Source organism: Petromyzon marinus, chromosome 59 (genome assembly GCF_048934315.1).
Source record: "Petromyzon marinus isolate PM22_M1 ecotype Great Lakes invasive population chromosome 59, UKy_Petmar_22M1.pri1.0, whole genome shotgun sequence".
NCBI lineage: Eukaryota > Metazoa > Chordata > Hyperoartia > Petromyzontiformes > Petromyzontidae > Petromyzon > Petromyzon marinus.
In genome coordinates this window covers 4,755,236-4,766,995 of record NC_133725.1, presented here as the reverse complement: position 1 = coordinate 4,766,995, position 11,760 = coordinate 4,755,236, and the positions used below count along the sequence as shown (strand labels likewise).

Genomic DNA, 11,760 nt, shown 5'->3' with positions numbered 1-11,760 from the left:
ATATGTGAGAGGCTACACGGGGGACCTTTGTCTGTGTATAGGTGCTGCTGCTCGCTAAACTCTCAGCACTTGCCCCTAGAGTCTGCGAGAGGCTACACGGGGGACCTTTGTCTTGTGTATAGGTGCTACTGCTCGCTAAACTCTCAGCACTTGCCCCTAGAGTCTGCGAGAGGCTACACGGGGGACCTTTGTCTGTGTATAGGTGCTGCTGCTCGCTAAACTCTCAGCACTTGCCCCTAGAGTCTGCGAGAGGCTACACGGGGGACCTTTGTCTTGTGTATAGGTGCTACTGCTCGCTAACCTCGCAGCACTTGCCCCTAGAGTCTGCGAGAGGCTACACGGGGGACCTTTGTCTGTGTTGCGAGCAGGTTTGACCCCCGGGAGGGTCGCTGGTCGCGACTGCCCTCGCTGCCCACGAGGCGGTGCCGGGCAGCCCTTGCCTCCCTGGGGGGCTTCGTCTACGCCGTGGGGGGCACCGACAGAACGACCCCCCTACGGACAGGTGACCCCCACCCCACCCACCCCATCCCCCCCACCCACTTTACCCCACCCACCCCCCATCCAACCCCCCCACCCCATACCACCCACCCCACCCACCCCATCCCCCCCACCCTACCCACCCCATCCCCCCCACCCCACCCCATCCCCCCACCCACCCATCCCCCAATGATGATGATGACAGCGATGGTGATGATTACAGTGATGATGACGATGATGACAGTGATGATGATGATGATGACAGCGATAATTAGGGTGACAGCGATGACATTGACGATGACGACGATGTCGACGACAGTGACGACAGTGACGACGACAGTGACGACAGTGACGACAGTCGCAACAATGACGACAGTGACGATTACAGTGACGACGACAGTCGCAACAATGACGACAGTGATGACGACAGTGACGACAGTCGCAACAATGACGACAGTGACGACAGTCGCAACAATGACGACAGCGACGACTACAGTGACGACGACAGTCGCAACAGTGACGACAGTGATGACGACAGTGACGACAGTCGCAACAATGACGACAGTGACGACGACAGTGACGACAGTCGCAACAATGACGACAGTGACGACGACAGTGACGACGACAGTGACGACAGTCGCAACAATGACGACAGTGACGACGACAGTGACGACGACAGTGACGACAGTCGCAACAATGACGACAGTGACGACGACAGTGACGACAGTCGCAACAATGACGACAGTGACGACAGTGACGACGACAGTGACGACGACAGTGACGACAGTCGAACAATGACGACAGTGACGACGACAGTGACGACGACAGTCGCAACAATGACGACAGTGATGACGACAGTGACGACAGTCGCAACAATGACGACAGTGACGACGACAGTGACGACAGTCGCAACAATGACGACAGTGACGACGACAGTGACGACGACAGTGACGACAGTCGCAACAATGACGACAGTGACGACGACAGTGACGACGACAGTGACGACAGTCGCAACAATGACGACAGTGACGACGACAGTGACGACAGTCGCAACAATGACGACAGTGACGACGACAGTGACGACGACAGTGACGACGACAGTGACGACAGTCGCAACAATGACGACAGTGACGACGACAGTGACGACGACAGTCGCAACAATGACGACAGTGATGACGACAGTGACGACAGTCGCAACAATGACGACAGTGACGATTACAGTGACGACGACAGTCGCAACAATGACGACAGTGATGACGACAGTGACGACAGTCGCAACAATGACGACAGTGACGACAGTCGCAACAATGACGACAGCGACGACTACAGTGACGACGACAGTCGCAACAGTGACGACAGTGATGACGACAGTGACGACAGTCGCAACAATGACGACAGTGACGACGACGACAGTGACGACAGTCGCAACAATGACGACAGTGACGACGACAGTGACGACGACAGTGACGACAGTCGCAACAATGACGACAGTGACGACGACGACAGTGACGACAGTCGCAACAATGACGACAGTGACGACGACAGTGACGACGACAGTGACGACAGTCGCAACAATGACGACAGTGACGACGACGACAGTGACGACAGTCGCAACAATGACGACAGTGACGACGACAGTGACGACGACAGTGACGACAGTCGCAACAATGACGACAGTGACGACGACGACAGTGACGACAGTCGCAACAATGACGACAGTGACGACGACGACAGTGACGACAGTCGCAACAATGACGACAGTGACGACAGTGACGACAGTGACGACAGTCGCAACAATGACGACAGTGACGACGACGACAGTGACGACAGTCGCAACAATGACGACAGTGACGACAGTGACGACAGTGACGACAGTCGCAACAATGACGACAGTGACGACGACGACAGTGACGACAGTCGCAACAATGACGACAGTGACGACAGTGACGACAGTGACGACAGTCGCAACAATGACGACAGTGACGACGACAGTGACGACGACAGTGACGACAGTCGCAACAATGACGACAGTGACGACGACAGTGACGACGACAGTAACGACAGTCGCAACAATGACGACAGTGACGACGACAGTGACGACGACAGTGACGACAGTCGCAACAATGACGACAGTGACGACGACAGTGACGACGACAGTGACGACAGTCGCAACAATGACGACAGTGACGACAGTGACGAATGACGCTCGCGACGCTGTGCCACAGTGGAGCGCTACGACCCGCCGGCGAACGCGTGGCTGCCGGGCCCCGCCCTGCTCACCGCACGCCGCTCGCTGGGCCTCGTGGCCCACGCCGGCGAGCTCGTGGCTGCCGGAGGCGGGGACGAGCCGCTGCTGCCGGCGCTCAGCAGCAGCGAGCGGCTCGCTCCGCAGGCCCACGCCTGGACCCCAGGGCCCCCCATGTGCTCACGCAGACGCGGGGTACGGTGGCGCGCGGTGGGGGGGGGGGGGCGGTGGGGTTAGAGGGGTCACCGGGGAGATGTGGGGGGGGGGGGGGCAGGAGAGGGGTTACCGGGGTGGAGCGATAAATGAGGGGGATAGAGAATAGAGGGGCCAGGGGGAGACGCGGGGAGACACGGGTTACAGTGGGGCGCACGGTGGCTATGAGATGTTAACTACCTCGCCTGGTATGCAGGAGGTCGTGGGTTCGATCCCGAGTCCTGACGCCTGCTGCTGTATATTTGGAGTTTGCGTTGTCTCTCATCATAATCACGGTGGCTATGAGATGTTAACTACCTCGCCTGGTGTACAGGAGGTCATGGGTTCGATCCCGAGTCCTGACGCCTGCTGCTGTATATTTGGAGTTTGCGTGTCTCTCTCTCTCATCATCATTATCACGGTGGCTAGGAGATGTTCACTACCTCGCCTGGTATGCAGGAGATCGTGGGTTCAATCCTGACCCTGACCCCTGTTGTATATTTGGAGTTTGCGTGTTTCTCTCTCTCGCATCATCATCACGGTGGCCAGGAGATGTTCACGCGTATCCGTTGTGAACGTGCAATGGCCTCCGTTTGGAGAGAGACAGAGAGGCAGAGAGAGACAGAGAGAGGGAAAAAAACTTACATAGAAAACAGGGGAACATAGACATAGAGTAGAGAGAGAGGTGGGTAAAGGGAGAGGTGGGTAAAGAGAGAGGGGGTAGAGAGAGAGAGGGGGGGTAGAGAGAGAGAGAGGGTAGAGAAAGAGAGAGGGGGTAGAGAGAGAGGGGGTAGAGAGAGAGAGGTGGGTAGAGAGAGGGGTGGGTAGAGAGAGAGGTGGGTAGAGAGAGGGGGGGTAGAGAGAGAGGGGGTAGAGAGAGGGGGGGGGGGTAGAGAGAGAGGGGGGTAGAGAGAGGGGGGGTAGAGAGAGGGGTGGGTAGAGAGAGAGAGAGGTGGGTAGAGAGAGAGGGGGGTAGAGAGAGGGGGGGTAGAGAGAGGGGTGGGTAGAGAGAGAGAGAGGTGGGTAGAGAGAGAGGGGGTAGAGAGAGGGGGGTAGAGAGAGAGGGGGTAGAGAGAGGGGGGGGGTAGAGAGAGAGGGGGGTAGAGAGAGGGGGGGTAGAGAGAGGGGTGGGTAGAGAGAGAGAGAGGTGGGTAGAGAGAGAGGGGGGTAGAGAGAGGGGGGGTAGAGAGAGGGGTGGGTAGAGAGAGAGAGAGGTGGGTAGAGAGAGAGGGGGTAGAGAGAGGGGGGGTAGAGAGAGAGGGGGGTAGAGAGAGGGGGGGTAGAGAGAGAGGGGGGTAGAGAGAGGGGGGTAGAGAGAGGGGGGTGGTAGAGAGAGAGATGGGGGGTAGAGAGAGGGGGTAGAGAGAGAGGGGGTAGAGAGAGAGAGAGGGGGTAGAGAGAGAGAGGGGGTAGAGAGAGAGGGGGTAGAGAGAGAGGGGGTAGAGAGGGGGTAGAGAGAGAGAGAGGGGGGGGGTAGAGAGAGAGGGGAGGGGTAAGAAGGAGAAGAGCAGAGCGTGAAATCTTTTGTGAAATATTTCATTTCAACAGGGGGGGGGGGGCACAAAGCATTGAAAAAAACAAAAATAACAAAATGATGAACGAATCAAAGTGCCGACTACACCGAGCATCTTCTTGTTTCCTCTGATTGTAAAAAAAGAAATAGAGAGAGGGGGAGAGAGGGAGCGAGAGAGAGAGAGACAGAGAGAATCAGATAAACAGAGAGAAAGATAGAGAAACAGAGAGAGACAGAGAGAGAGACAGAGAGAGAGACACACAGATAGACAGAGAGAAAGGTAGAGAAACAGAGGGAGAGACCAAGAGTGGGAGAGACAGAGAGAGACAGAGAAACAGAGAGAGAGAGAGAGAGACACACACACATAGAGAGACAGAGAGACACACAGAAAGACAGAGAGAGAGAGAGAGACAGAGAGAGATCGAGCGGGCGTCTAAAAATAATCTCTTGTCACACAGCTGGGCTTGGCGGTGGTGAATGGGCAGATCATCGCCATCGGCGGCTATGATGGAACCACGCACTTGCAGACAGCCGAGCACCTGGATCCTGAGGCCAACATCTGGAGGTGACGATTACAGATGATCGCGTGCCATCACCGTTATCAGCATCATTATTATCGTCATCATCATCACGTTTGTCGCGCCTCGGGTTAGCTACGTACGGCGCGAAAGAAGTTCAACGTACGCATATATCCATTGTCATCATCATCATGATCAGTTTCGCCATCACCATCGTTATCATCATGATCATCATTATAATCAGTATCATCATCATCATGATCATCGTTATCATGATCATCAGCGTTATCGTTTTCGTCATCACCATGATTATCATCATGATCATCATTATCATCATCGTGATCATCATCAGTGTCGTCATCACCATCATCATTGTCATCATCGTGATCACCATTATCATTATCAGTTTCATCATCATCATCATCGTGATCACCATTATCATCATCATGATCATCACCATAATCAGTTTCGTCATCACCATAAATACCATCGTGATGATCATGATCATCAGCATTATCATCATCAGTTTCGTCATCACCATCAATACCATCGTGATCATCATAATCACCATAATCAGTTTCGTCATCACCATCATTATCATCATCGTGATCATCATAATCATCGTCAAGATCATCATCGTCATCAGTTTCGTCATCACTATCACCATTGTCATCATCGTGATCACCATTATCATCATCATGATCATCATCAGTTTCGTCATCACCATTGTCATCATCGTGATCACCATCATCATAATCACCATCATCAGTTTCGTCATCACCATCAATACCATCGTGATGATCATGATCATCAGCATTATCATCACCAGTTTCGTCATCACCATCATTATCATTATTGTGATCATCATAATCATCGTCACGATCACCATCGTCATCAGTTTCGTCATCACCATCATTATCATCATCTTGATCATCATAATCATCGTCACGATCACCATCGTCATCAGTTTCATCATCACCATCATTATCATCATCATCGTGATCATCATAATCATCGTCATGATCATCATCGTCATCAGTTTCGTCATCACCATCATTATCATCATCGTGATCATCATAATCATCGTCACGATCATCATCGTCATCAGTTTCGTCATCACCCTCATTATCATGATGGAAGTCACCACCACCCCCCCCAAACCACCTACCGAAGAAATCTCTCTCACGATCCTTCCTCCGATGCGATTTTCATCGCTCCATCTCCGCGGTGGACGTCGCCTTCATCCTCCCTCGTCGTCATCGTCGGCCATGGTCAATCCACTGCTGGATAGTCTCCCCAAGCCCCAATCTGTACGAGCGGATTTAACCGCTCTATCTCGGCGGTGGGGGGCGTGCTCTCGGGCGTTTTGTTGTGACATTTTGATTTAAAGAAAAAAATGCATTCTTGTAACTTCAGATGACTTTATGAGACCTCCTTTGCCAGTAACAAGATATAGAAATAGGTTTTACCCTTTTAACTGGCACAAAAAACTGACACCTTTATTCAAGGCATCATGTCTGCAATAACCGCAACACAAGCAGTCAAAATGCAAACAAAAAGACAACTCTGATAATAACTCTGACGCCTTTTGGCGTCTTCTGGTCCAACACCAGTGGAGACTAGGCTCTAAGAAAAGCTGTCTCGGGTGTGGACCAATCAAATTCAAGGACAGTGCATATTATTATCAGAGTTGTCTTTTTTGTTTGCATTTTGACTGCTTGTGTTGTGGTTATTGCAAACATGATGCCTTGAATAAAGGTGTCAGTTTTTTGTGCCAGTTAAAAGGGTAAAACCTATTACTATATTCAGATGACTTGATTAGCCACGAATTTAATTATCACAAAGAGCAATTAAAATGTTTTATATATATCATTTTAAAATAGCCCATGTACGTTTTGTTTGATGTCACCATGTCCTGTGTACTTTTTTGGTGTGATGTTTTTTTAATTAGTATTATTGCGTGCGTGTGTATATATCTTATTATTGTGTGTATATATTTATATATTTCCTTTTCGTTTTACACCCCCTGCAGGCAATTTGGTGGGCTAAACCATCAACACGACAGCTTTGGGGTGGGCGTTCTCATCTCGAACAGCAACGGACCGTACCAACTGTGACCTCAATACCCACCTAATCAATTAAACAGCAGAGCAGGGAAACATTTTTTTCGCGTTTTGCATTTCCACCGTTGACATTAAACTGGAAAACTAAGAGGGCCCACCCCATTTTTTTTAATGCGCACGCAAAGTCAAAGGTCCCTCGTGTAGCCTGCCGCAGGCTGTTGGGGCAAGTGCCGTCAGCGAGCGCCTACGAAGGCCGGCCATGGCCACGCCCGGCCGCCTTTGTCTCCCCAACGATGATGCGTTTTATACGCCGCACCAGGTGACGCACTTAAGGCTGAGTCGACTGCGTTGGTTTCTTCCCCTTTCGTACGGAATTTTTTTTCAAAAGCAACAGTTACTATCTCTTGCTCAACGATCGCCATTGCGTGGACGCGAAGGTAACCCTCGTGCAGTCCAGTGAGGTGGCTTAGACGCGGCGACCCCGCCACGGACGCATCATGGACGCAGCCAATTCACGGGCGATGCGCCCTTTCATGCTTCGGGCTTCCTCCACGGCCGCGGTTGGAGCCCTTTCGTTTTGACCTTCCATTTCACGGAACGCTTTCGCGCATCTGCCGGAGTTGTGATCGGGCGCGGCTGGGCGCGGCCAGCGGTCGAAATGGACTTAGCGTGAGGCTCAGGACTGGCTTCATCGATTCGTGCCCTGACCGTTGGCCCTCAGCCGCGATCGAACTCGAGCCACCGGGTTTCGTGGCGCCGATGCGCCAACCGCTGCGCCACCGCTCCGCCCGTTTCGCACGACAGCAGTCCGCGGCCGCGCTTGCGCCAGGCTAGGTGCGCCCCGAGGCCGTCGCGCGAAGGTGGTGCCGGGACGGACCCATGGCGCCACGCGTCGACTGCTGTGTGCCCCCCAGGCTGGGCGCAGGAGGTCGCGGGGCATGCCCGGATGCCATGGGGTCACTGGCAGGCGCACCCACCTGTATCCAAACCCTACTGTGCCAACTCGCTGCGCTTTAGCCACCCGGCGCTCCGCTCGTTGTTGTGAGCGTCGCTCCTCCAGCTTGTTGCAGGGAGGAGCGACTGCCTCCCAACTGTCCAGCAGCAGCGTCCTTCACGAGCCTCCAAAGACAAAGGTGCCCTGTGTAGCCTCAGCAGCCGTTTGGGGCAAGTGCTCCGAGCGAGTTCGTAGCACCCATGAAGGCCGGCACGGCGGTATGGCAACGCCTCCCTGGCCGCCTTTGTCTTCCCATTGCTACTCCGCTGGCTCCTGACGCGATTGTCTGCTGGCTTCACCGCCTGAATGTGACTTTGTAAGCTGCTGCCTCTACATCAGCAGTCGTACGACAGAAGAAGAAGACTCATAGAGACCCATAGAGATCCAGACTAATAGAGACTCACAGAGATTCATAGATACCCATAGAGATCCAGACTAATAGAGACTCACAGAGACACGCAGATACCCATAGAGATCTAGATTCATAGAGACTCACAGAGACTCATAGATACACCATAGAGATCCAGATTCATAGAGACTCACAGAGACTCATAGATACCCATAGACATCCAGACTCAGAGACTCACAGAGACACATACCCATAGAGATCCAGATTCATAGAGACTCACAGAGACTCATAGACACCCATAGAGATCCAGACTCAGAGACTCATAGATACCCATAGAGATCCAGACTCATAGAGATTCACAGAGACTCATAGATACCCAGAGATCCAGACTAATAAAGACTCACAGAGACGCATAGATGACCCACAGAGATCCAGACTCAGAGACTCAGAGATACCCACAGAGATCCAGACTAATGAAGAACAACAGGCACTCATAGGCGCCCACAGATACCCATAGACTCATAGAGACCCATAGAGATGCATAGACTAATAGCGACATCACAGCAGTACACTCCGCTGTCTCCTGACGGGGTTATCTGGCCTCACCAACATGAATGTGACATTGCAGTTATTGTGGTCTGGGGAGGCGGTGGTGTAGCGGTTAGCGCCACGCTGCACTACGGACCCCGGCCACCCGAGTTCGATTCCCGCTCACGGCCACCAACACCAGTAGCAGATTATCTGCACCGGTCCTGGGCCTCCCCCTAGGTCGACTCAGCCTCAAATGAGTACCTAGTGAACATCGCCGCTGGGGGAGACAAAGGCGGTCGGGCGCGGTGCTGGCCACCCACACCCCCTCGTGTGCTGTTGCGGCCTTTATAGGTGCCGCTACTCGCTAATCACTCTACGAGTCCATTATTCATGATGCACGGGTTTTTTTTGGAGGGTTAAATCGCGTAATTATATTAATGTGTCGCTAAAGCGGCCACCGCCCGACACAGCCAACTAGTGAAGGTTTGTCGTCACGTAAACAGAACGTGGCCAATTCGTTACGAGTACAGCACTAGTGTATAGTGTAGAGTATAGTGTAGAGTATAGTGTAGTGTATAGTAGTGTATCGTGTAGTGTATAGTGTAGTGTATAGTGTAGTATATAGTGTAGTGTATAGTGTACTAGTACAGCACTAGTGTATACTGTAGTAGTGTATAGTGTCGTGTATAGTAAAGTGTATAGTATAGTGTATAGTGTAGTGTATAGTATAGTGTATAGTATAGTGTCTAATATAGTGTATAGTCGTGTAGTGTATAGTATAGTATATAGTGTAGTGTTTAGTGTACTAGTACAGCACTAGTGTATACTGTAGTAGTGTAGTGTATAGTGTAGTGTATAGTGTAGTGTATAGTATAGTGTATAGTATAGTGTAGTGTATAGTATAGTGTATAGTATAGTGTATATTGTAGTGTTTAGTGTATAGTATAGTTTAGTGTATAGTGTATAGTATAGTGTATAGTATAGTGTATAGTATAGTGTATAGTATAGTGTATAGTATAGTGTATAGTGTAGTGTATAGTGTATAGTATAGTGTATAGTATAGTGTATAGTATAGTGTATAGTGTAGTGTATAGTGTAGTGTATAGTGTAGTGTATAGTATAGTGTATAGTGTAGTATATAGTGTAGTGTAGTGGTGTAGTGCATAGTGTACTAGTACAGCACACCGGCGTGTTGGAGAGCAAATCCACAACATTCACAATCTGAGTACGACGTTTCGCCAGTAATCACAACTAGCTTCATCAGGCGATATTCATATATATCACTCCTCAAACCCAAAAAAAAAACCTCTATCACGGATGATATTGGTCGCGAAAGCCTTCTCGCGTGTCGAACTGAGTACGACGTTTCGCCAGTAATCACAACAGGCATGATCAGGCGACAGCCTCTTCCCGCTTCGTTCTTTAAATAGACGGAGGGATAGGTGTGATGACGTCACTCGTGAGCCCATCACGTGCGAAGTGGGGTGGGTGGAGGCGGTTAACGAACGCTTACAAATTACTGGGTATCCTTACTCCTTGGTTCTATTGGGTAAAGTCACGTAGGTGAAAATAAAATAACAAAAAATCACGACGTTTCGGCCACAACACAAGCGGCCTTCATCAGGTGAAGGGACGAGACTGTTGTCTGGAGGACAGCGCTGGAGTGGCACTTGGCCTTTTTTTTCTCACACAGCTTAAAGGTCGTGATCTAAGCGTGGCTTCTTCCACTCGAGCGCTAATTCCTTTGTCAAGGGGTACCTCTGCGGATGTGTACACTTTAACTTAGCTATTTCAATGAGCCATTTCAATGCTAAATTCTATGCTAATTCCTTTGTCAAAGGGTACCTCTGCGGATGTGTATACTTTAACTTAGCTATTTCAATGAGCCATTTCAATGCTAAATTATATGCTAATTCCTTTGTCAAGGCGCCTGGTCTTTTTCTTCTCACACAGCTTAAAGGTCGTGATCTAAGCGTGGCTTCTTCCACTCCAGCGCTGTCCTCCAGACAGTCTCGTCCCTTCACCTGATGAAGGCCGCTTGTGTTGTGGCCGAAACGTCGTGATTTTTTGTATTTTTTTTGTTATTTTACTTTCACCTACGTGACTTTACCCAATAGAACCAAAGAGTATGGATCCTAGCAGTCACGAAAGCTTTAAATCTACTGGGTATCCATTGGCGGTCGGGTTATTAACGTGGTAAGAAACGTATATAACGCGCGGGCATTATTGCGCGCACATTATTCCCGTACCCCGTGTCGTTTGCGTGCAACAATATAGCGGTACCGGTCGTTGCCTGCGTGCGTACAGGTAAGTCCCATTGATGTGTGGTGACCTGTATCGGCGTGCATTTAAACGATGCATTGTTTGATGATTCGCTTCCTAGCAGCACGACGCGATATAACCCAAGCAATATCATGGATGTGTCGCGAAATCCTACGTGCTTAAACTTATTGTAGATACCGTCAGCGCTGACAGCTTTGTGGGCGTTTTTTTTTTGGTTGCTGTGTTTTGTTTTTTGACTGTAGCTGTAGCTTTGTTGTTTTTTGTTGTGATTTTGTTGCCCTTAGAAGTGAATGTCGCGGTATATACACAGACCGTCAATTTTAGTACTTGACGACGCATTACTGCGGTGAAGGTTGGCGAATAAAACCACTTGTCAAGTCGCACCTCCGATTGGCGCGGTGGGCTACGTACGGTGCGAAAGAAGTTCAACATTCATACATACTGCCCATAGACTCAACACTGCACCATAGACTCAACACTGCACCATAGACTCAACACTGCACCATAGACTCAACACTGCCCATAGACTCAACACTGCCCATAGACTCAACACTGCACCATAGACTCAACACTGCCCGTAGACTCAACACTGCAC

At 50.7% G+C, this 11,760-nt stretch overlaps 1 long non-coding RNA gene across 1 annotated transcript; it reads left to right on the top strand.

Moving 5' to 3' along the window:
• The first annotated feature begins 324 nt into the window (after positions 1-324).
• Positions 325-11,548, top strand: LOC142905829 (uncharacterized). The gene is made up of 4 exons (XR_012929823.1): positions 325-502; positions 2,703-2,917; positions 4,886-4,992; positions 6,978-11,548. It is a non-coding gene; the product is annotated as an uncharacterized LOC142905829 (long non-coding RNA).
• Positions 11,549-11,760: the final 212 nt, after the last annotated feature.